The sequence below is a fragment of the Papio anubis genome, chromosome 3, assembly GCF_008728515.1.
Source record: "Papio anubis isolate 15944 chromosome 3, Panubis1.0, whole genome shotgun sequence".
NCBI lineage: Eukaryota > Metazoa > Chordata > Mammalia > Primates > Cercopithecidae > Papio > Papio anubis.
Window position 1 is genome coordinate 90,856,915 of NC_044978.1, and position 27,162 is coordinate 90,884,076.

Below are 27,162 nucleotides of genomic sequence, written 5' to 3' on the forward strand. Positions count from 1 at the left end.
TAGTTGTAAGCAATAGAAACCAGCTCTGCTAAGAATAAGTAGAAAAGGATTTTCATAAAGGATATTGGCTACCTCCCAGAATCTCTAGAATGGAAGTCGAACCAAGCTTGGAGGTTACACAGATAGAAACCAACTCTGAAGTCTGAAGCCAAATTAGTCCCATAAAGGCACCACTGCCCAGATGCTGCATCTCAAATAGCTGCCAACATATAAGAAACACTTAACTGTGGCTACTATAGAACTGCTACCACTGCAGCTTCTGGATTGGATTCTGCAGAGTGCCTGCTTCCTTGTGCCACTAACTCCTGAGTCAAAGTGGAGCCTGGATACATTTCTTTCTACCTGCAAAGGAAAGTAGGAAAGAGAGTATCTAGCTTCTAGATGGGGCAGGGAGTCTTTGTCTCCCATCAAGATTTATAAGGCAGAGAATTCCCCAAATCCAGAAAAGGACTCCAATGCTGGGCAGTCAAAAGAAATGACAAGCATCTGCTAAAGGAATTCAGAAAGACATATACAGTTATCCTTCGCTTCTCTTACTTCAGCCTGAGGCTGAGAGTCAATCTCAAACAATTCGCTCTGTACTTTTTCCATCCCTGTATCTGTAAAACAATAGCATTCCTCAGTCCAAGAGAGACAACATAGCCCCAGAATTCCAAAGGTCCAAAAGACCCATGAAGTTCCTCAGCCCCAAAAGGCAAAATCCTGAAAGCTCACAGGCTAAAAGATTTAAAGCCACAAAAGCCGACAGACCAAAAATCCATGACTCCCTCAGCTTCCTTTAATGCTCCTATAAAAGTTTTAATCCAGTCTTTTAAACCAAACAGACAAAGGGAGAAGAAAGGAAAATATCTGTTCCTTGTTCTTCTAGGCAAGATGTTCTCCCCCAGCTTTTCAGGATGTTTTCCTACTCCTAAGGCTCACCTTTACCATTGTTCCTGGTTTGGGATATTTTATGACTCCATACTCCTCTCTCCATACCTTCCTCTACTGAATGATTTTAATGCCTTCTTCCTTCACCCTTTTCTGCAGTTAATGAAAGGATAGGATGTGGAATGAATAGTGACCACAATATTCAATTCAATTCAATATTCAATAAATACTAATTTTTTTTTAGAAATGTAGGTAGTATTTGTTTTCCCACATCCTCATCCCCTTATGGTGCAAAGTGAATTATATTGGATTGACAGGATTTTTTTTTGTTTTATGTTGTGTATAAGTTATCCATAGATGGGAATTTGTCTTTGTGTATGAAGTTCCAAACTGGCATCCCTTAAGTCAAATTCTGCCTTCAGATTTGTTTTGTGCAGCATACGTGGTTTTTAACATTTTAAAATCTGAATACCTTTTGACTAGTGTAGCCTCTTCAGTTCTTTACAGGCTGTACCACTCTCTGCCGCTTCACGCATTTATGCTTTCCACTTTGATCTTTGAAAGCCTTTGCATAGAGGCCCCTGCTAATGCTAATCTGCAGTGATCAGATCTCACTTTCCACATTGTGGCAGTTAGACTCAATTGCCATTAGATATTAGTCTGTAGCTAACTTGATTTTTAAAATTACCCTTCTCATTCTTGGGATAATTTGCTAATGATTATGTAAAAATGTTATGTTCTTTGGCTTTTTTATTGCCTCTCCATTGGATTCCAACTGTGGCAACTTTAGATTTTCTAAAAATTACTTTTATTTAGCCACATTGTTTATCTTCTTCTGCAAGATAGATACCTTTACCCCTAGATAATTGCGGGTAATGTAGCTGATTGAATGTTATCAACTCCTCCTATGGAGCTAGTAAGAGGTTCAGGCTCAATTCGAACACAGGTCCACCTGCCTTCAGAGCCAGTTCTCCTTCAACACCTCTTTGCTTCTTGTCATCACTTTGTGAGCGCTGTGATCACTTCTTCCAGCACTGACACCTACTTTTAAATTTCCGACTAATTTCTTTCTGTTAGCAAGAATCAGATAGGTTGTTCACAGAGCCTTCAAAAAAAAAATGGGTAAACTATGGTTATCTCAGTTGATTTCAGAAGAGATATTTTGGAAGTAAATATATTTCGTTTTTGTGAGACATTAAAAAAAAAATTTCTCTTTCTCTCTCCATCTACCCTAAAAGAGGAGGAGCCTACATATGGGTCAACGATGTAACATGCCAGGAGTAAAGTTACTCTAAATACCCTTGGACTGCGACACATGTTCCTGCAGCACTCTTCTGCATTGTCATCCCTCTTGGTCCTTCCTTAGTGCTTTGCTTTCTTCCTGTCATGTCATTAGAATAATAAAATGGAGACTGGATGCATTTTCAGACCTCCCTGACCTTGAAAGGCAATGTGGAACACAGTGTTGGCCTACCTTTGATGTGAGCCTTAAGATAAAGCAGTAAAAGGAGTTTTTGAGGCTTTCACGTGAGTCCAGCATACTCCATCAGAGTGAGAGACGAGATCATACACAATGAAGAGTGCCTTTGCCTGAAATGCACCTTAGGATTTGAGCATGGCAGCTGGCTAGGAAGCAGCCTTCAGGATGCTGGCCATATGTCTTTCTTCAGAGATGGATCTAAAAACACATTCCATTTCCTGGACTCTAAATCATGGTTGATTTGCTTGCTACAAAAAACTCATTTTGTCTTATTGCTTTAGATTTTCTACTCTGCCTTTTTAATTTCTATTACCAAATAATAAGGTTACTCCACCATAATTCCAATGTGTCCTAATTGTGTTATTGAGCCTAATTTTCTGATTTGCTATGCTGGCATTGCTATAAATTCTCAGAGAGCCATCAAATGTTTCTTTTATTTCGCCTTAATTACATCTTATTTACATATTTTTCTTTTCTTTTTTTAAAGTATAAAGGTGAGGCATACTGACTATTTACTTTCATGATAAATTTCTATCTCAAAATTAGACTTCTTTCAATGCAAGTTTTATGTTTTTTATGTTAATCTGTATCTAATAAATTTAGGATAAAATTCCCCTCACTATCTTAACTGACTGCCTATAGTGTATGAAACAATTTGGCTTTGGAAATAATTGTTGCATATATATAACTAGATTTTTCTTATTGTAGGAGACTCTTGATTTTAATTTCTGTATCTTTCTACTTTAAATTCATCAAAGGTAAGTGTCTGTCTGGAAAACTGTAACAGCACTGTCCAGTAGAATTTTCTATAGTGATGGAAATGTTCCATAGCTATGATGTTCAATATGGTAACCATCAGTCATGTGTGGGTATTAAGCAGTTGGATTGTGGCCCAAGCAATTAAAAAACCAAATTTTTAACTTAAAATTTTAACTAAGTTAAATTTAAATAGCCATATGTGGCATGATTAGACAGCACTGACTAGAACATGCCTTCTAAAGTTAATTTTGCTAGAAGAAATAAGACCTTGTGTTTGATAGATCGGTAGGGTGACTATACAATAATCTATTTATAATAATCTATTGTATATATCAGGATAGCTAGAAGACAATAATTTGAATGTTTCTGGCATAATATTTAATATTTAAGGTGATAGATATTCTAATCACACTGATTTGATCATTGGAAATTATATAAATGTATTCAATTATCATGTGTACCTCTAATAACTTTATTATTTGGAAATATGTACATCTATTGCATAGCAGTGAAAAAAGTTAGTTTTTTAAATGTAGGCCTTCTATTTCACTCCTTCGCATTTCAAACTTGATACATCAACAAAATATTAACACTTTATTACCCCTGAGCTTGTGTGCACAATGGAAGTAAAAGTCTAAGATTCCTCGACATTAAAGGCTGCAGTCTAAAACACCAAGTTCAGATCTGAATAGGTTCTTTTGTTTCTCTGTATCCCCAAGAACAATTGAATTTAAAAGCATGAATAACTTCATTTCAAAGTTGAGTGATACAATCATGGTTTCAATTTTTCTATCAAACCAGCATTATTTTACCCTTGTGCATGATGTACCAGAAAGAATATTGGCTTAGCGTTGTAAGATGCATGTTCCATTTACGGCTCTTTTATCTAGTGACTAGGTGACCTTGGCCAGATCACTTACCTCAGTTTCAGTTTCCTTATCTATAACGTGGAGATAATGATCCCTATCCTACTGGACTTAGATGCTTGGTGAACTATTAAATGTTAAATAAATGTAAGGTCTTATTAACATTGTTTAAAATGACTTTTCTCAGTACTATATAAAATCAATCTGTCTGGGAGCTTTAAGGCTCTTAGGTCAAAGCTACTAGGTTTGTTTTATTTTTTTTTTTGGCTGGTATTTCTCATACTATCTGTGGGGACAACCAAGTTTTTGAATTTCCAGTTAGTTGTGGACCAATACCAACATATTAGAAATGAATTACTTGAAAAATTCAACAAAAATAATGTTTGTAGATTTAATAGACATAAAATTATTGTCAAATTGCTATAACAGTTGCCAAAGCTATATTCTGAGTTTCTGAGCTTACTACACCACAACCACTAACAGTTTGTAGATTAGCATCAGTACACAAAACTCACTCTGAGCAACATTGTTCTAAGCAATCCAGGGCTACATAGTTAATAAAGTATTTAATATATAATATTTGTGTTAACTTACCCATTACATTTAAGCCATCACATTAATTGCTTGGTACAAAAAGTAAGAATTATAGGCAAATTAGGAACTTCTATCCTTAGAAAAAAAAAGTATCTAGCTCAGAATCAATGATTTGTGTGGAATTTTTCATTGAGATAGAGATATATATCCCCAAAGAAAACGAAGAAATGTAAAATCCATGAGATCTGTGGAAGCATGTAGTGATAAATACATAGTTTACTTATTTATCATTTATTTAAAAACATACAATCATACCATATCAAGTAATGTGTTTGTTTACACAGAAATTAATATGCTTTATCATGTACAATTCAAAAGATGAGGCAATTGTTTGTGTAATAGAGCTTAACACAGTTTCTGTTAGTTTATTAAACAGTCTTACCTCCCCTGCATTTTGTAATCCTTCCAAATCTAAATAAGTACTTTCATGATTAAAATTTGTAGCTGGTTTAAAAGCGTACGTTTTCACTGATTACAATATAGTAAATTAAACATATGTATCTGCCAGTTTCTTGATTTCTTATGAGAAAACTCAGTTCTGATGACAGGACTGTACAAATCTTCCTTTTTAATTAAAATTTATGAATTAGACCTCGTTAGAGAAAACTATGTATGTGTTTGATTTGAGTAATTGATTTGTACCCTGTAATTAAGTGATATGGACTGGATACGCTTCTTTTCTTAGATTCTCTTAGTTTTCTACCTCCAACCCGCCTTGCATATAGCCCCTTAAAACAGCTGTCACTCACCAAAAAGAGATGCAGCCAAGATACAGATTGAGTGGGTGTGCTTAGGGCAGTTCAGCCTTCTCAGATTCGCTAAGAAGGCTAGGCAGTGGTTGCGCTTTAAGGACCTCAGGTTAACTTCAGCATTTTTAAAATACTTAAAATGGGGGGGCTGAGTGTGGTGGCCCATGCCTGTAATCTCAGCACTCTGGGATTTCAGAGGCAGGCAGATAACTTGAACCCAGGGCTTCCAGACTAGCCTGGGCAACATGGTTAAACCAAACTCTGTCTCTACAAAATATACAAAAAATTAGCTGAGTGTGGTGACGTGTGCCTGTAATCCAAGCTACTTGGGAGGCTGAGGTGAACTGAGCCCGGGAGGTTGAGGCTGCAGTGAACCAAGATTGCACCACTGCACTCACAGCCTGGGCGACAGAGTGAAATCCTGTCTCAAAAAAGTGAAAATATGTAAAATGTTTTTAGTATGCACCGTTCATTATTTAGAAAGCCTGTAATGCTGATTTTGTTGATTTAATTATTACAATATGTTTGGTAAACACTTAATGTAGATGAAAACTGCATCATATGACAACTACAACTACTATCTACTTATTTGTTCTTTTGCATATTATTATTCACTTACTAGAGGTACTTAAAGGCTATTTGTTTATTTATAAAATATTTCAAACCTGTGAAAAATAGGATAATGAATACCTTTATCTCCATCACTCAGATTTAAGAAATTCTAACATTTTGTCAGATTGTATTCATTTTCTAAAAACTTATTTATTTTTCCCTTTAAGCTCTGTTGAACTTGATATTCATTATTTTTTTAAACATCACGTTTAAAGCTTTCTGTGTAGCCTCCCTCATCTCTTTTCCTTCTCTTCTTTCCTAGAGACAACAACTCTCATTCCCATGTCTGCTTTTATATTTTTACTATTGTGACTGAGACATCTATCTGGTGGGCTCAGCGCCTTATTTACTCCTCGTGTACATTATTTACTTCTTGGGCATGTGGCCACACGAATAAACTGCATTTCCCAGCCTCCCTTGCAGCAAGACAAGACTAAATTAGGGACAATTGCACGTAAGTGGAAGTGATGATGCAACTTTAGATAACCTCTTTAAAGATGCTTCCTTTTTCTCACTGGCTGGAAAGTGGTAACTGAAACAGCCTAGGAAGCCACATGTTAAGGCAGAGCCACCGTGCCAGTCAGTGTCCTTGGGTAACCTCACGGAGCAAAGTGCCTCTATCTGCCCTGAAAAGACAAATAACCTTTGATTTAATTAAAGAAACTTAGTTTATGTAAAATTTATATATCCATAGTTATATAATTATATCCATCTTTATTTTATATATATATGCATCCATAAACAATTTTATGTATTTTGCATATTTTAAAACTTTATATAAATGGTCTCTGTAGTATCATTCTGCAACTTCTTTTCATTCAACATTAGATTTTTAAAAGTTACGTATGTTAATGTGGCTGTAGTTCATTCAATTTAATTGACATGGTATTCTGTTATTTGAATATACACTTGACTTTTACATTCCTCTGATGAATTATATTGATACTTTTTTCACATTTTTTACTATTACGAAAAATGCCACAATGGACATCCTTATACCTGTCTTTTTTTTTTTACTATTATGAAGAATGCTGCAATGGACATCCTTGAACATGTCTCCCTGTGCACATATCTGAGATTTTCTCTAGAGCATATAAATAAAAGTGTAATTGATAGGTTTATGCATCTTCAGCTTTAGATTTAGCCTGTTCTGCTACCATTCAAGTTTCTGTGACATGAATTAGATTTATAAATTGGTATATAAAGAAATGATGTCAGTAAAATCGAATCACATTTTCTCCAATCTTTTAATGTTTTGTGTCATCAAGTAATAGCAGCTGAATGCAAATTACACTGATGCTACTGCACTTACAAACTGTGGGGGAATACAGTGTTGTACACAGTGCTCACCCACTCATATTCTTCCCCTTGGCTTATATACTGTCTGTTATTGGTTTTGAGCTTTCTTATTTTATTGGTTTTATTCTTATTGTGTTGTTTTAATTCTTATGTCTTATTCCTTCTATGATTCTTTGAATTACCTACAACTTTTTTCTGCTGAGTTGTTTATTAAGATACATGAGTATTTACACATACATATATATGTTTTACACATATGTATATTCTTATACAGTTTATATACATTTGTAAAATAAGATTTTTTTATTTTAATAACGTCAAATGTATCAAACATTTCCTTCATGGTCTGTAATTTGGCTTTTGATAATGTCTTTCCCTGTCCTCTCTCTCTATTTTATTCTAAGTTTTGCTTTTCATAATATTCCTTCTTTAACTTAGAACAGATTTTTCTGTATGTTGCATGATAATTTTAATTTTCCATATGGATAGCAATTGTACCAACAAACTCACTGATGGGCCCATAACTCCCTCAGTAGTTTGTAATGCCATTTCTGTCATAATTAAGTTTCCATTTAGGCATGAATCTGTTTCTGTGATCTTTATGCTATTTCATGATCTATCGCTGTGTGTATGGCATGCTGTTTAATAATCGTGTTCTCATAAGAAGTTATGCTGGGTGTGGTGGCTCAGGCTGTAATCCCAGCACTTTGGGAGGCCGAGGTGGGCGGATCACGAGGTCAGGAGATCAAGACCATCCTGGCTAACATGGTGAAACCCCGTCTCTACTAAAAATACAAAAAATTAGCCGAGCGTGGTGGCGGGCGCTTGTAGTCGCTGCTACTCGGGAGGCTGAGGCAGGAGAATGGAGTGAACCCGGGAGGTGGAGCTTGCAGTGAGCTGAGATCCGGCCACTGCACTCCAGCCTGGGCGACAGAGCGAGACTCCGTCTCAAAAAAAAAAAAATTTTTTTTTTGCTATCTGGGAATGTAAGTTTTCCCAATTTGTCCTTCCTGAAAATTATCTTGCTTAATTATAATCCTTTGCTCTCTGTGTGAAATTTTAGATCAGTTCTCAGGGTCCATGAAAAATCCATTTGGATACTTTCATTAGAATTACATTGAATTTATAGATTAATTGGGTGAGGTTGACATCTTAACAACATTGAGTATTCTCTGATATGTGCATGGCATATTTCTCCATTGAATCAGGTCTTCGTTGTCACCTTTTTTTTTTTTGAGACAGAGTCCCGTTCTGTGGCCCAGGCTGGAGTGCAGTGGCCGGATCTCAGCTCACTGCAAGCTCCGCTCCCGGGTTCACGCCATTCTCCTGCCTGAGCCTCCCGAGTAGCTGGGACTAAAGGCTCCCGCCACCACGCCCAGCTAATTTTTTTGTATATTTAGTAGAGACGGGGTTTCACCGTGTTAGCCAGGATGGTCTTGATCTCCTGACCTCGTGATCCGCCCACCTTGGCCTCCCAAAGTGCTGGGATTACAGGTGTGAGCCACTGCACCCGGCCTTTGTCATCTTTCTTGGTTGTTTTGTGTTGTTGTTGTTCCCTGAACAATAAGACAGTGAAATTCGTTAATGAAAGTTTTTTAATAGTTTTCTGCAATTTCCTCCAAAATTATTCTCTGTATATACTGATAGATTTATTCTTATATGTTCTTAGGCTAATATGTATTCTTAGGCCCAATATATGTCTTTAGTGACTTTTGTGACTACTACATTTTCTAGTGTTTTATAAGTATATGGGAATGCTATTGATTTTTATATGTTGCTTTAAATTTTTTTCTTTTCTTTTATTAATTTCTATCGTCATTATTTTATTACTTTTGCTTTTTATTTAGTTTTTTGAGACTGAGTTTCGCTCTTGTTGCCCAGGCTGGAATGCAATGGCACAATCTTGGCTCACCGCAACCTCTGCCTCCAGGGTTCAAGCGATTCTCCTGCCTCAGCCTCCCAAGTAGCTGGGATTACAGGCATGTAATTACATTACGTCACCACATCGGCTAATTTTGTATTTTTAGTAGAGACGGGGTTTCTCCACGTTGGTCAGGCTGATCTTGAACTCCCGACCTCAGGTGATCTGCCTGCCTCGGCCTCCCAAAGTGCTGGGATTACAGGCGTGAGCCACTGCGCCCAGTTTTGCTTTTTAGAAACTTTAAGACACTGTTCTTTCCCTAGCTTCCTGAGTCAACTTAAGACTTTTAAAATCAATTTCACTTATTTTTAAATAAATGCATTTAAAACTGTACAATTACTCTACAATTATTGTTTTGGTTGTATGTCACAGGATTTTTTTTAGTATATTACATTTATTTTCATTTAATTATAAATATTTCATCATTTGCATTTCTATTTAACTTATGAAGAACTTAGGAGTGCATCCTTTAGTTTACAAATGTATATCTATTTTTGCCATTATTAATTTATAATTTAATATACGTTGTTATTATTTTGTCACCTAATAGATGCTCAGTTTTCATAAATGTTCTAAGCATGCAAGAAAAGGATATGTAAACCCATAGGGAGCAGGACTATATACATCATGTTGTTAATTCTGTTGTTCAAATCTTCTATATTCTAAATTTTTTGCCTGTTTGTCGTAGTAGTTTCTGATAAGGAGGCATTACAATCTTCTATAATGACTATAGAGTTTGTTAATTTTTGCAATTCTATTTTATGTGTTTCATGGCTGTTATGTTATTGTAACGTAATTATTGTTAACATCCAGGTGGCTGTTTTCTGTTACTATTTTGTTATATCATTTTTTTCAATTAATGTTCTATTTTTTTATAGCCCTTAATTTATTTTTTATTTATTATATTGCTAAAATAACCTTCCTCTGGTTAGTATTTGCATAGGATATCTTTATCTTTTCTTGTTAACTGTGTCTATGGTCTTTATTTCAGTTTAGTGTATTACTAGCAGCATAGAGTAAAGTTTTGTTATTTAATCCAATCTAATAATCTTATTTATTATTATTTCTGGTACATTTGTACTGATTTTTACTATCTTATTTTATGTTTTCTCCCTACTTCTTTGTTGTTGCTTTTACATTTTTTTCTGTCTTCTCTTGGACCAAAAGTTTTCTATTTTCATACTTTTCCTCTGCTGAGTCAGGTACTACTGATTTTATATATATGTATTACATACAAATTATACTAATTATATATATATGTATTACATACACATATGTATGTTAGTGGTAACCCTTAGTTATTCACATAATATTTAACTATAATTTTTTATACGTTTTAATTTATTTGCCATTTCTATGCTTCTCCAAACATGAAAATATTCTTAGCATGCTTGAGTTATTTACTGATTACACTTTCCCATGCTGTTATGATTGTTATTTTATTTTATTTTGAAAGTGAGTTTTGCTCTTGTTGCCCAGGCTGGAGTGCAATGGTGCGATCTTAGCTCACTGCAACCTCTGCCTCCCAGGTTCAAGTGATTCTCCTGCCTCAGCCTCCCGAGTAGCTGGGATTATAGGCATCCACTACCATGCCCAACTAATTTTTTGTATTTTTGGTAGAGATGGGGTTTCAAAAGTAGTGGTTTTTTTTTTTTTTTTTTTTTTACAGTCAATACTAATATTAATTAACTTTATTTTTATTATTTTTTGAGCATATCATTAAAAAATAAATCTTGCATCCCTGCTGGTTTTATTTGTTGCTGAAGGACATTCTTTATTCTTTTAGTGAGAATCCATGGATAAAAATCTTAGTCTTTGTATATTTGAAAATGTATTTTAACCCAAATAATAGTTTAACTGGATATTAAATTTTAGGTTCATAATTATATTTCTTCATTGCTTACAGGTATTACTTCATTGCTTTTTGGCACCTATTATCACAGAGGAGAGGCCCGCTGGAGGTCAAAATGTGTTCCTTTTCTCTCTGGTAGCTTTTAATATTTTCTCTTTATTCTTGTTTTTAAAATTTAAGCTTATTGAGGTATAGTTTACATAGAATGAAATTTACTATCTAATGTGTAAACTTGATAATGTGATAATATAGAACATTTCCATTAACCCCAAAAATTATTTTATGCTCCTTGTTATTTAATCCCTCCTCTAGTTCCAATCTCTGACAATGATCTGATTACCATCTCTATGGATTTACCCTTTCCAGAATGTTGTGTAAATAGAATCATATAGAACTCAGTGTTTGATTTCTGTCTCTTAGCATGATGCTTTGGAGGTTTATCCATGTTCTTACATGTATTGGTACTTTGTGACATCCTACTGCTGAGTTGTATTTCATTGTATGAATGTGCCACAATTTGTTTACCCATTCATTATTCACCTGTTGATGGACATTTGAGTTTTATCCAGTTTGGAGGCTATTAGAAATAGACTTGTTATAAACATTCTCTTATAGGAGTTTGTGTAGACACATGTTTTTATTTCTCTGGAGCCAGTATTTTGGAATGTGATTGCTGGGTCATACGAGAAATGCTTGTTTTACTGTATAAGAAATTGCGAAGAAGTTTTCCAAAGTGTTTGTCCAATTTTACATTGCTATCAATAATGTAGGAGGGTTCTAGTTAGCTATGCTAGTAGTGTGCAGTTGTATTTTATTATATTTGTTTATTTATTTAATTTTGAGGCAGAGTCGCACTCTGTCACCCAGACTGGAGTGCAGTGGGGCAATCTTGGCTCACTGCAACCGCTGCTTCCCAGGCTCAAGTGATTCTTCTGCTTCAGCCTCCCAAGTAGCTGGTATTACAGGCATGCACTACCATCCCTGGCTAATTTTTGTATTTTTTTTAGAGACAGGGTTTCGCCATGTTGGCCAGGCTGGTCTGGAACTCCTGGCCTTAAGTGATCTACCTGCCTTGGCTTACCAAAGTGCTGGGATTATAGGTATGAGTCACTGTGCCTGGCCTCTATTTTTAATTTTTGTAAGTTCTGTAATTGTCACATGTATCTGTTTCTTCTTTTATCTTTGTATCCTTTATTTTTTCTCCTTTTGTTTAAAATTTTTTGTTTTTGAAACTTTACCTTCATATCAATTAACTTACTAAGAATTTATTTTAATATCTTTTTTAGACTGCTCTCTAATTTCATCTGAGATGGATTCATCTGATTTTTTATTTTATTAGGTGTTGCTGTTGGCTACACACACACACACATACAAATACGTATTTTGAAGTTTCACTTTGCATTTCTCTCTTACTCTCTCAACCTCTGTGTTCACATCTGCTTGTCTGGTGGTTGTATGGTTACCTCTGCTCAGATGCCCTGGCTCCCAGGCCAAAATCAGGTATCATCATATGAGTTTGGAGTCTTTGGTACACAAATATTGACTTGGTAATATTGCAAATTTGTTTATCAAGCCAGCTGGTGGCTTGCTTTGCCTCATATTCAAGGAACTGTGCCTATTGTTCTCCCTGCCTGAGCCTAAAGTTTCAAATGAACTATGAACAAAGCAGCAGATACAACAATTATTTTTTATTTCCTTTTAGGAGGTGAGTTCCATCTCAGGTTTTAGCTTTGAGCAATAGATGTAGTTTCAGTCTTCTATCTTGCATGGTATATTTTCTGACCTTTTAGCCTGCAAAAACCAAATTCCAGCCACCAGTGCCTAGTCTTGGTTTAGAATCTAGCAGAGGTGGTGGCATTTCTCTTCTGCTTCTTATCCGTGGATATTTATCTTGTATTTGGATCTGACTAAGTCTTTTTGGTTTTCTTTCTTAATGTTTTTATCTATTACATATATATTTTTGGTTCCATATGTTGCATGAACACCTATATTTAGTGTCATCTTAACTGTAAATCTCTCAACACTCTTTTAAAGCCTAAAACTTCACGCTTTCTCTGCACCAGAAGGATGAGATGAGAAAGGCAGCACACTTAGAAAGTTTCTCCGTGTAAACTACACTATTCACTTGTGTAAGAAGTTCTTCTGTCCAACTTTTGTGTGGAAAGGAAATCATACATTGGGTGGAAAGGTAAGGTACCATAATCTAGAAAGTTTCATTCTTTCTTATAAGCAAAAGTTCATTCTATGGCATCCTCATTGTGGCCTTTATTGTGGGACTCTGGAAATTCTAAAAATGTCAAGTGCATCCATACAAATTATACTCTATGTCCGGATGCAGCGGCTCACACCTGTAATCCCAGCACTTTGAGAGGCCAGAGTGGGAGGATCACTTGAATTCAGAATTTTGATGTCAGCCTGGGCAACATAGCAAGACCTTGTCTCTACTAAAAATTAGAAAGTTAGCTGGGTGTGATGATGTGTGCCTGTAGTTCCAGCTACTTAAGAGGCTGAGGTGGTAGAATTACTCGAGTCCTGGAGGTCAAGGCTGCAATAAGCCATGATCGCACCACCGCACTCCAGCCTGGATGTGAGTGAGGCTCTGTCCCAAGAAATAAAGTAAATTATACTCTAAAGTTAAAAAACAATATGATTGTCCAGTCCTTAGAGTTATCTGCCATAACTTTCCATAGTACTGTTGAATGGCATAGTAGTTGCCTTCTATCTTTTAATAGTTTTATTTGTAGTAGTTGCCTTCTATCTTTTAATAGTTTTATTTGTAGTTCAATTCAAATATTTGTCCTTTTTTTTTAAGTTTTAGCTTTCTCCTTTTTCCTTTATTAATTATAAATATAAGTGCTTTAACTGTAAGTACATAGGTAAAAGTAAGAAGCCCTCTATATTAACCAAGTTTACTATTAATTAGAAAATTAATGCCACTTTATCTATTTTCTTGTTTGTAAAAGAAGGCATTTTAGTTTTCTATTGCTGCTCTTCTGCCAGACATCTATTGACTTCAATATGGATGACACCGTGTTCGAGAGGCCAAAGAGGAGACCTGGAACCAGCAAACGAGACATAGGGCTTATTGAGAGGACTTACATACAGGGCGGTGCAGTAGTGGTGGGCAGGATGGGAGGATTGCAACCAAGTATAAAAAGCATGCAGTTTATATTGCAATTTCACTTAGCACCCTCCCCCTAGCAGCCTCCACCAGGCAACCTTCCTTTAACCCAAAACAAAGGGCCTTGATCCTCAATATGGCCTGTGCTCCATGGAATGGACTAGGGGTTCAGATGTTCTTCGCAGAATAAGGAATAAATCTTCAGGTTGGCCGCTCCTGGATTCCTTAACTTGAAACTTGAAACACACCCTCTTCTTAGATTATAAGGTCATTCTCAGGGTAGGCTTAAGTTAAGCTATTGTTGACAGGTGCATCTGCCATATATTGCTGTAACAAACTACCACAGACTTACTGGCTTAAAACAATACAAATTTATTATCTTACAGTTCCGGAAATTAGAAGTCCAAAGTGGGTCTCTCTGGGTTGAAATCAAGGTGACGTCAAAAGGCTCTGGGGAGAATCTGTTTCCTTGCCTTTTCCAGCTTCTAGAGACTGCCTTCTTTGCTTGTCTCATGGCCCTTGCCCCAATATTCAGTCATAGCATTCTCAACTCTTTCTCTGACTCTGACCCTTTTGCCTCCCTCTTCCACTTACAAGCACTCTTGTGATTACATTGGGCTTACCTGGATAATCCAGGGTACACACCACATCACAGTTTCATCTGATTAGCAACCTTAATTTTCCTTTGCCATGTGACCTAACATATTTACAGGTTTTTGGAGATTAGGATGTGGGCATCTGTGATATATATCTTCTGTCTACTGCAGAAGATATTATCACTTCAAGTGAGAGGAAAAAAGTGATTATAAATTATATTGAAATAAGTGGCTAGGCACTTGGGAAATTAGAAAAAGGGCTATCTACCTTATTCTTAACAACATAATCCAAATAGCTGGATAAAAAGCTTAAGTTTTATTAAACAAAATTATAAATGTATAAGAAGAAAATGTGGCTGAATAAGGTAGACTTTTAAAAGAATATCATGAAAATTAGAAGGTACTAAATGAATAATTCTGAAGCTACTATATAAAGATTTGTATGAAAAATAATCTCAAACATAGTAAAAAATAATCAATAAACCACAAACTAGAAAAACAAATTGCCAAACATCTGCTAAACAAAGGACCAGCATCCATAATAAACAAAGAGCTCTTAAAATCGATAGTAAAAAGGCACCCAACCCAATAGAAGAATAGAAGTGAATGAAGCCAGTCACAGAAGTATAAATGAATACTAAACAAACTTTTTAAAACTTTTGCTTTGACCATGTTTGATTTTATAATTCAGAAACAAATTTTTAGCATAGATTTCATAGTAGGTAACTTATAATTGTCCTTCCTGGTCTATCAAAGATTCTAAATTTTATAAGTATTCTATGAGATTCCTATTTGTACCAACGTAAGAAGATAGTATATACCTACTGAATAATGTATAAGAATTTTGACTACATAATCACAAGTATTTACATCTTGCTAAATTCATAGAACTAAATTTTTATTGAATACATTAAAATATAGAAACAAAGGCTGAACGCAGTGGCTCACGCCTGTAATCCCAGCACTTCAGGAGGCCAAGGCGGGTGGATCATGAGGTCGGGAGAGCGAGACCATGGTGAAACCCCATCTCTACTAAAAATACAAAAAAAAAATTAGCCGGGCGTCATGGCGGGTGCCTGTAGTCCCAGCTACTTGGGAGGCTGAGGCAGGAGAACGGCGTGAACCCGGGAGGCAGAGCTTCCAGTGAGCCAAGATCACACCACTGCACTCCAGCCTGGGTGACAGAGCGAGACTCCGTCTCTCTCTCTCTCTCTATAATGTTTGAATTTGATAAATTTGAATTTATCATCATTTCTTTTCTGGCCTATACACACACACACACACACACACACACATACACACACAAATATCACAATGATTACTTTCTAATAGTAATTTAGAAGGTAGCCTAATTAACATTTTAAACTGTAAACCAAGATTAGTGTGAGGATTCCTTACACTTTTAGAAAACTACTTAAAATTGAAAAGCTTTTTCCATCTTAACTAGTCAGTGAGAGTATTATCACAATGGTTTGTTAGGCATTTAAGAATTACAATTTAGTGAAGTATTTTTAATTAAATTCTATCTTATTTACAATTTGCTTTATTTTATTGCAGTGGCAAAATGCAAATGTTCCTCATAGGAACTTTCATATTCAAACTCAAAAATATTCTCAAATCCAGTGGGATTTATTATAAACATTAATCTTTCCTTATTTTTAGGTGGGTGTGGCCAAAGTAGGAGCCATTTATATACTACTATGCATTTATGGGAGTCTTTTGTTTTATTACTCTTATTAAGCTAAATGCTATCATGAAAATGACACTGTTTTTGACCCAAAGCAGACAAAATAACTGTAGCTTTCATTTCAGATAAGGAATATATTCTTGAAAGGAATTACTACAGTTCCCAAACAGAGAGAATGATTTAAAATGATAATGCAAAGTAATTTTACTTTCATAATCCACTATTGCTCTTTTAGCTTTAACATTTTGGTTTAAATTCTTGAACAAAATTCGTTTGATACGCTTGTTAGGTAGATGTTCTTTTCCCTGGAGGATTTTTCAGAATATTGCATCAGCTTGTGTTTTCCAAGTTCCCATATCTGAGAATTTGAATAGAGGCTCCCAAAGAGATTATAGCTAAGTGAGACCTCATTATCGAAATACATTTGATTTGAATTTATGCCCTAGGATTTGAATCTATTTATCATCATTTCTTTCCTGGCCCCAATTATCAAGGTAGCTGAATATTTTCCACAATTATCATTTTTACTTAGCAGAAACAAGTTTTTTAAAGCACACCTATCATCAGAAATGCAACGAATTCTATCTGCATTAGAACTGTCACTAAAAGAGAATAATTGGTGACTTACACTATCTATTTAATCACGTATATATCATACAACTTCTTAAAAATACTCAGAATATTTTAGTACATAATTTCCAACAACTTCCAAATTAGACATTTACACAAATTAATTACTCTTCTGTAGATGTTCCATAGACCCTGTCTACGCTACAAAGAGATGCATGTGTCTGTCGTTGTCAAACTATCAAGGATGATAGGAAAACAGCATGTCACAGATGCAAAACTGTCTTCATCTTTAGGAGCACCCCTCTTTAATTAAGTTTCCAAAAACTTCTAATCACCTAGATTTTCTTAACAGAACTACCAGGTGTTTGCAAGATGGTTGGAAGCTTTATGAATTCATGGTCTTTTGGTCCTGAGATATTTTTTAAGTGAAGATAGATGTTAAATTTTTGTTTTCACTATAGCCTGGATTATAATTTTTTTTTTTTTTTTTTTTTTTTTTTTTGAGACAGTCTTGCTGTGTCACCCAGCCTGGAGTGCAGTGGCGTGATCTCGGCTCGCTGCAACCCCCGCCTCACAGGTTCAAGCGATTCTCCTGCCTCAGCCTCCCAAGTAGCTGGGATTACAAGCACATGCCACCATGCCCGGCTAATTTCTTTTCTTTTCTTTTTTTTTTTTTGTATTTTTAGTAGAGACAGGGTTTCACCATGTTAGCCAGGCTGGTCTCGAACTCCTGACCTCAGGTAATCTGCCTGCCTCAGCCTCCCAAAGTGTTGGGATTACAGGTGTGAGTCACCGCGCCTGGCCTCTTTTTTTTTGAGAGGAAGTCTCGTTCTGTCACCCAGGCTGGAGTGCACTGGTGAGATCTTCGCTCACTGCAACTCCACCTACCGGGTTCAAGCGATTCTCCTGTCTCAACCTCCTAAGTAGCTGGGATTACAGGCGCATGCCATCACACCCGGCTAATTTTTGCATTTTTAGTAGAGACAGCGTTTCACTATGTTGGTCAGGCTGGTCTCGAACTCCTGACCTCAGGTGATCCACCTGCCTCGGCCTCCCAAAGTGCTGGGATTACAGGCGTGAGCCACCATGCCCAGCTGGATTTTAATATTTTAGATTTTCCTGTTAAATAAAAGTAGAGAGTTTGAGTGTGTATGTTAACTAGGACTTGCGTCTAGGGGTAAAATGCAGAAGTTCACACAAATTTTGGTTTTTCAAACTGAATTAGAGAAGAGTAGTGATTTATTTATTAAAATTATATTTGAAATACAGTTTTCCAGTGAAAATTGCAAAAGATGGAAAATATTTCCCATTTGTCCTGAGTTGATGCTATGACTCCTGGCCAGTTCAATATTGAGTGATTTGAAGATGCATGTTGTGAACATCATTTGGCCATGTTATAGGAAGAAGAAACTTAATTTATCCATAGATTTTTATAACTCACCAACGTTCACTTTATGTAACGCCCTCCCTTTTATTCTGATATTTTTTAAGACTTTATCTTATTCAAAAATTGCTCCACCAGCTTTTCTTCACAAGGTATGACTGAAGAGGGAAGGATTCCCTTGGGATACAGTCTCCGCTGGGGTATGAGGAGCCCTGGGTAATCTCAGCCTTCCTGTGTACTGGTGTGGGCACTCAGGATTCGGGCTGAGGACTTGCTAATTTTGCTGGAACTGATCTGCAATTTTGTTAGATTGGGTGTTTGCTTTCCTGGCCTTATAAAGATTGTTGGTCTCATACAATTTTTGAAAGAACCAAAGAACCAACATGAGAGGGTTTTTTTTTTTTTTTTGCAACAAGGTCTTGCTCTGTCACCCAGGCTGGAGTGCAGTGGTGCAATCACAGCACACTGCAGCCTCCACCTTCTGGGCTCGAGTGATCCTTCCACCTTAGCCTCCCGAGTAGCTGGGACCACAGGCATGCACCACCACACCCAGCTAATTTTTTCCTTTTTTTGTAGAGGCAGGGTTTCACTGTGTTGCCCAGACTGGTCTCAAACTCCTGGGCTCAAGTGATCCCTCTGCCTTGGCCTCCCAAAGTGCTGGCATTATAGGCATGAGCCACCATGCCCAGCAGTACATGAGTCTTTTAAAAGACCAGTTACTCTTATGGCCCCGCTAAGAGTTAGGAGTGTTTGGTAATAAAGAGTCTGAATTTACACGGGGAAAAAGATTTGTTTTATTTTTTTCCCAATGGGTTCAATTGTGGGCATTTTTTGCTGTAGAAGATGTAACAACTCTATTCTCACATGAAAGCCATGATGGATCATAAAGTTTGCAAGCCTGGCTCAAAGATCACAAGACAATGGGTGAGGAAATTAGACAATAGGTCATTTCGATAATTTTTTCAATCAATGTCATATCCTACCAATGCAGAGGGACATAAAGAAATATGGTTGAGAAACTGGATAGCATAAAATTTGCTGGTGCCTTCCACTCAAGGATCATCTCTTTACTGCCCAAACGTAGATCAGTCTTTCTCTGGATGTCAAACTATTGCACTTATCACAACTTCACTCACAGCAATTATAACTAGATAATTATGTGTATAATTATTGGTAAGTCTTTCTCATTAAATGCTATGTTCCTTGAGGATGGGGAACATGATTGTCTTACTGCCACAGACTCAATACCAGGCAGACAGTCGATAATGCATACTTGTTGAATGAATTAATGATAATAAATTAGGTGGAAGCAAAATCACCCTGCAGTTCCTTCAAGCTATATGTGCATGAAGTTGAATTTAACTTATCTTCTACCCCCATGTCCTTCAAATCTTTTTTTTCTGTATTTATTAACATGATTAATAGCATTATAATTTTTTGGTCTTCTAAGTTAGAAAGCTCAGAGCCATACTACATTCCAGGTCTTCCCCAATCTATGTCTAATTGACCTTCAAATATTTTTCATTTTGCTTTACACAGTTTCTAGATTTGTATTCTTCTCTCCCTTTATAATACCATGATCTTAATCTAGCTTTTATAATCTATTATCTGAAGCACTGCAACAGTCACTGGATGGAACTGTTAGCCATTAATTTCCACCCATTTCAGTCTATATTATGCCATTGGTAGTATCTTCCAAAACATTTGTGTGGACACATTTCTGCTTATCATATTTTCATTGATTCTGTATTAACTAAAACATAGTTTTACATCACTTAAAGAGTGGTCCTCAGTGGGAATGAGACTGTTCCCTAGGGATATTTGCTAATGTGTAGGGACATTCTTGGTTGTCCCAGAGATTAGAAGTACTACTGGCTTTTATTGGGCAGGGACCGGGGAGGTTAGATCCTGCAGTGCTTGAACAGTCTTTCTCAACAAAATATTGTTCTACATCCTGCACAACTTTCAAATGTCTCCCTAGCAATTAATATAGGTGAAAATCTATTTCAGCATATAAACAAGAATTTTCTAGAAATGGAAGTATTGTGTAAATTGAGGGAAGCATATACTTTTCTTTTGTTCAGAGTTTTACAAAATTTGTTAGCTATTTTGGAGAATCTTGCCACTGTCGGTAGATGCTGCTTGGGATATTTGAGTTGCCAAAAATGTACCTGCATTGTGGCTGTCACATTTATGGCATGTAACTATAAATAGATGCAAGCATCTGACTGCTTCAGGTATTCTAGTATAGCTGTGCCTGAGCATTGACATACTGAAACACATACTATTTTATTACAAATTACTTTTTTCTCATTTCTCTTATAAAGATATAATGTTAAATATTATATTGATTATTTTTGAAACTCTGTGTAGGTTAGTTTTATTATACATGAATTTCATTTCAGGGAAGTAATAGGAGCAGATATTTGTTAATAGTAAGAATTGTTGCGTTTAAAATTATATGTGATAAAAGAGCTTAGATTTATTCACATTATACTCAGGTGAGCAAAGATGAGCAAAGAAAATGGAATTTCTTTATTTTCTCTAGGGCTGATCCTATATTTCCCATAACCCCTCACTTACTGTGTGGTGGGCGAAAATGTTGTTCTAAATCTGTGGACATAATCTAGTAAAACAATTTTAAATATCTCTTTGGATTAATGTGTAGTCACTTAAGGTAGCATGCTTAGTTTCTCAGGTTTCTTCTCTCTCCACTATTCCTCTCCAAGAGTCTCTAAGGTGGGAGGAGAAGGTTGTGCACTTCACACAGCCTTTGGTAGTGAGGAAAGAAGTTCCTCGCTCCCTGTGTAGTTGAACCCATCATAGGTAACACTTGGCTTTAAATGCCATTTTTATGCTGCAGATGACCTGTAGACTGATCTCCAATCTCCAATTCTAAATTCTTCTTCTCTAGACTTGTGTATCTTTCTCCTAACTTGGTATCTCCTCCTGGATTCATTAGCATCTCAAACTTAACACAGACAAGGCAAAACTCTTGACTCCTCTGCATCTCATTTTCTACCAAGCCTTCCATGTCAGTAAAGGTCACTATACCCCATTGCCCATGACAACAACGCAAACCCACAGTCTCTAGTCCCTTCTTTTTTTTTTTTTTTTTTTATGTGGAACAGAATCTCACTCTGTCACCCAGGCTGGAGTGCAGTGTCACCATCTCAGCTCACTACAACCTATGCCTTCCAGACTCAACAGAGTCTCCCGCCTCAACCTCCAGAGTAGCTGAGATTACAGGCATGGGCCACCACGCTCAGCTAATTTTCGTATTTGTAGTAGAGAAGGGGTTTTGCCATGTTGGCCAGGCTGTTCTTGAACTCCTGACCTCAGGTGATCTGCCTGCCTTGGCAAAGTGCTGGGATTACATGCATGAGCCACCACGCCTGGCTAATTTGTTGTTGTTGTTGTTGTTTTGAGACCGAGTTTCACTCTTGTTGCCCAGGCTGGAGTGCAATGGCAAGATCTCGGCTCGCCGCAACCTCTGCCTCCCATTTCAAGCGATTTGCCTGCCTCAACCTCCCAAGTAGCTGGGATTACAGGCATGTGTCACCACGCCTGGCTAATTTTGTATTTTTGGTAGAGATGGGGTTTCTCCATGTTGGTCAGGCTGGTCTCAAACTCCTGACCTCAGGTGATACACCCGCCTTGGCCTCCCAAAGTGCTGGGATTACAGGCATGAGCCACTGCACCCGGCCTTGGCTAATTTTCCTAAAATTTTTTTGTAGAGATAGGTGTTGCTATGTTGCCCAAGCTGGTCTCAAACACCTGGCCTCAAGTAATCCTCCCTCCTTGGCCTCCCAAAGTGCTGAGATTATAGACCTGAGCCACTGTACCCAGCCTATAATTATTTCTTTACCACTAGTTTGTTCAGTCCTTTAATAGCAGGGGTACAGTTTCTCCCATCTTTTTGCCATCAGCCCCTAGTATTCTGGTGAAACCTATCTCCTCTGTTATTATTTAATATAGATAGCAGAACAAATTTAACCTTATTTAGGAAAAGATTACTGAATTCCTGCAATAATGTAATTTTTCCTTTAATTTGCTATGTGAAAATGTGAAAGCAACAAAGAATAAGAAGAAAGATAGTTTTATAAATAAAAAATTACCTCTTTTTATGCAAAGGATAAATAATTCATGTTAGGAAAAAACATCGTGATGAATTTTTAAAAATTCACCATTCTATACAAACTTCAAAAAGAATTATAAACTAATATTTTAAAAGTCTCAAATATTCTATTCTATATTAATAAACAATCATAATGTTTTCGATAAAACATTCCAATTATGCTTCAATGAATGAATATACGAAACTAGATTAAGAAAGGAAAAATCAATATAATAACTAATTGTACAATGTAAACATCAATTAACAACAAAATAAAAGGTTTTGTTTTATGAAAACAGATAACATGCCCATATAATTATATCCTATTTTCTTTCCTTCATTTTCTTCTTTCATAATGAAATAAAAGCAGGACTTTAACACAAGTAGGAAAAAGTACGTCAAAACAATGAATGGGAAAGTCATTACTCAAGGGAAGGCTATGTTCTCAAGAGTTTGTTAAAGCAGGAGCCTGGAGACATTGACTTTTCTTTGATGCCCTGTGCTGCTTTGTTCAACCAAAGCATTTTTGCTGTAACCCACCCCTATTGTGGTCTTGAGGCTGTTATTTTTTTATTTGAGCTTTAGAATCTGAACATATTGCGTTTTTACCTTTGTAAAATTCAGCAACTGTAAGAGGTAGCATTTTATTTAAGAGACTTGAAAGCATGGCCTGCAAAATATTTAGGTTTTTCACATAGATATATGTAGTGGATTAGATAAAGTTCCCCCCAAATTCGTGTTCACCCAGAACCTCAAAATGTAACCTTATTTGAAAGGGTCCTTGCAGATGTAATTAGTTAAGGATCCCAAGATCAGATCATACTGGATTAGGATGGGTCCTAAATCCAATGATAAGTGATTTTATAAGAAAATGTGAAGATGCATAAAGACACAGAGAGGAAACCTATGTAAAGAGGAAGGCAGAGATTGGAGTGATGCAGCTACAAGCCAAGGAATGCCATGGATTGCTGAAAGTCACCAGAAGCTGGGAGAGGCAAGCAACGGTTCTTCCCTAGAGCCTCCAGGAAAAACATGGCCCTGTTGACACCTTGATTTCGGAATTCTAGCCTCCAAAACTGTAAGAAAATAAATTTATGTTTTTTAAGCCACCAAGTTTGTGGTAATGTTACAGCAACCCTAGGAAACTAATATAGTGGAGTAGATAATTCTTAGTCCCTACGTTATCTTAGAAAGCAGAGAGGCTAAGGGATTTTGTAGGGAAGAAGAACTCTTCTTTCTATGAACTTTCCCATCACTGTTCATAGCAATATAGTCCTCTTGTTTTTCTTCCTCTTATTGTTATCTGATATATAGATGACTGTCCCTGGTGAATTATAGAGTCTTTCGAAAACATCCCTGAAGTCATCTTGAACTGGATAATATCCGAGGACTGAATAAGTGGGAGTTCCTCAAGTTTTGCTTAACTGTTTTCAGAGATACATAAATGCTACAGTCTATGACTACTGTGTACAGTAGGGTAGGTTGTATACTGCACAACTCTAGGTTGTGCTATAATTGACATTTATATCAATGTCAATATGCAGAAGAGTCAAACAGTGCACAGTGTGAACAGACATATAGTGGATGTTATTTATAAATATATATTCATCTAAAAGCATTATTGAGTTAATAGCAATTATTTGTTAAATATTTTTCTCCATGATTGGATTTTTAAATTACGACTATGATCTTGTAGGTGACTATGAGTTTCTTAAAAAGATGTCCTTACACAGAAAATATTTGTTGACTTTGCTACCCTAATAAGGGCAGAATCAGGGAATCCTTTTTATCTCTCCCCATCATTTGTTACCCATATCAATCAGTCCCAAAACTTTGCCCATTCCTTCTTTATAACATTCCTTAAATACTGTCTGTCTTCTGCATAATAACCACTTTACTCCAGGTGTTCAGGACCTCTGGCTAGAATAACTATAATCAAATTCCTGTATTAATTTTGTTTTCCATCTCTTGACTCCTGTTTATTCCTAGCAGAGTTGCAGATTAATCTTTGCAAAAGTAATTTTTTATTGGGTCAATTCTCTGGTCAGGAACTCTCACTGACTTACTTTTACTTGTAGAATTAAATCCAAGTTTCTCAGTCTTTCATTCAAACCTCTGTTTACTTATTCTGTCTGATCTCTCTTTTTTTGCCAGTTCCTATCACTGCTCTTTTGAAGTTGGTGAATTGACTTCACAATAATGTTAAATACCAGCAGTGAAATTTTGATTTCCCTCTATTGCTTCCCATTTCCATCTTTTGGCCTGTCATCCCTTCAAAGGAAGTTCTAAAAAGAAGATACCTGAGGTAAGAAAGAAGATCTGGCTCAAAATTATTTATTCATTCATAGCTTTAGAGAACCTGTTTTATAAAGACATTGGAAAAGAAAAAAATGTAATGAAAGTAATTCTTCTTTGTGAGAGCTGATAATACGATACAGTTATTAAAGAAGCAAAAAACTGACAGTTACATATTTATTAGTAGTAATCAATTATTATTATTATTTTTTTTAGAGACAAGGTCTGGCTCTGTTGTCCAGGCTGGAGTTCAGTGGCACAATCATAGCTCACTCAGCCTCACTGTAGCTGGGATTACAGGCGTGTGTAACTGTGCCCGGCCCCATCAGTTATTACATTTGATCACAAAATATAGTGATAACAAAACAATTAATTAAAATTAGATTTCAAGAAACTTCTCATCCAAATTGCATATTGTAGCTTAACTTTAAGAACTTATTTTTAGGCTGGGTGTGATGGCTCATACCTGTATTCCTAGCACTTTGGGAGGCTGAGGTGGGAGGATTGCTTCAATCCAGGAGTTCAAGACCAGGCTAGCCCACATGGTAAAACCCTATTAAAAAAAAAAATACAAAAATTGGCTGGGTGTGGTGGCTCACACCTGTAATCCCAGCACTTTGGGAGGCCGAGATGAGCAGATCACAAGGTCAGTAGTTCGAGACCAGCCTGGCCAACATAGTGAAACCCTGTCTCTACTAAAAATACAAAAAAATTAGCTGGGCATGGTGTTGGGTGCCTGTAATCCCAGCTACTTGGGAGGCTGAGGCAAGGAGAATCGCTTGAACCTGGGAGGCAGAGGTTGTAGTGAGCCGAGATCACGCCATTGCACTCCAGCCCAGGTGATGGTGCGAGACTCTGTCTCAAACAAACAAACACAAAAATTAGCCGGGTGTGATGGCACACACCTGTAGTCCTAGCTACTAGGAAGGCTGAGGTGGGACGATCACCTGAGGCCCGAAAGTTGAGGTTGCAATGAGCCATGATTATGCCACTACACTTCAGCTTGGGCAACAGAGTGACAGCCTGTCTAAAAAAACAAACGCTTATTTTAAAAACATTAAAAACGTTCTGATTTCTTATGTAACCATAATTTTGAAAGCATTATTGTCATTTTCCAATAATTATTACACTAACAAGTAAAATTCAGTCTTTTCCTTTTATATCTCAAGTGAAAACAGATCTTTACATTAAAAAATATTTGTAGCAGTTCTTCTAAGGCGAACTGGAAGGTTATTTTTCTTTCTTTTTTTTTTTTTTTAAATCAGACAGCTTCCTGAGCCAGAGTAGGTTCAGAGAGACTCCAGGCTAATTGAGTATTAATTAAAATTCTGTTGCTAATAATCCATACTTTCTATATTAATAGTGAAGTTTATTATACATGAAATGTTACTCATAGATGTCATTCATTACTGAATAAATGAAACTTCACACTTACAAAATTGACAAAATAGGGAACTAACACATTATCTGAAGTTAAGATACTTGCTGGAGGAATACAACATGTATTAGCCACCTATCTGTTCAGGTCCTTTAACATATTTTATTTTATTTATTATTTTTTAACATTTTTAATTTTTAACATTTAAAAAGTATAAAAGGTAGGAGAATTCTATGAAGAACCTGGACATACTCAGGCAAAACAGGATTCTGCAATAGAAGGAAATAATGAAAGAGTAGATCATGAAGTAGAGAAGGCATTGCTAAGATCTGCCCAAATGTTCAAAAACCTAAGGCAAAAATTGCTCATCACTAGGTGCCTTGCTCATCTGGAATGCTATTATCTGACGATAGCCAGCAAAGCACAATGATGATCACCATAGCAATCTTTTCCTTCTGGAAAGCTCTGGACTCAGCCAAATGGAGAATTTGTTTTGCATGGTACTATCTCCCCAATTCCGTAATTAAAATAACAAATAGCATTTTGCCAAATTAGCTTTTCAGACAGTTTTATAGAATCCCATCTGTCCTTAAAGAGTCGGGTACCTGAATAATCATTTTAATACTCTTTTAATACAGTTACTGGAAAAATAATAATTGTGTTTTGGCTGCAACAATCCACATTTATTAATTGAAGCTGCAATACTACTACTGACATTGGCAGAGTCAGTAGTAAAAAAAAAAACCCATATGTTATTTAGGCTGCTTCTGAATATCTGCTTTTTTTTTCCTCTTTAGTGTTTATCCACTTGGAGCTGAATGAAGTGTAAAGGCCAAATGAGAATCTGACAGTTATTCAACCAGAAAATGTCAACAAATCGGGAAGTTTTCATCTAGAAAACTTTGCCCAGAAATAGATGTTAGAAATAATGGCACAAAATAAAGGTTAGAAGAAGCATGAAATGAGATTGGACATCAAAAATTGACATGTACACCTATATACATTGTTTTAT

General features: G+C 36.3%; 1 long non-coding RNA gene across 1 annotated transcript in view; it reads left to right on the forward strand.

Annotated features, from left to right (window-relative positions):
- Nucleotides 1–27,162, forward strand: part of LOC103884504 — a 61,628-nt gene that overhangs the window by 22,501 nt on the left and 11,965 nt on the right. The window contains exons 3-7 of the long non-coding RNA XR_001902676.3: nt 6,193–6,384; nt 11,057–11,137; nt 13,037–13,190; nt 24,632–24,782; nt 26,948–27,094. This is a non-coding gene — a long non-coding RNA (uncharacterized LOC103884504). The remainder of the gene's footprint in view (nt 1–6,192; nt 6,385–11,056; nt 11,138–13,036; nt 13,191–24,631; nt 24,783–26,947; nt 27,095–27,162) is intronic.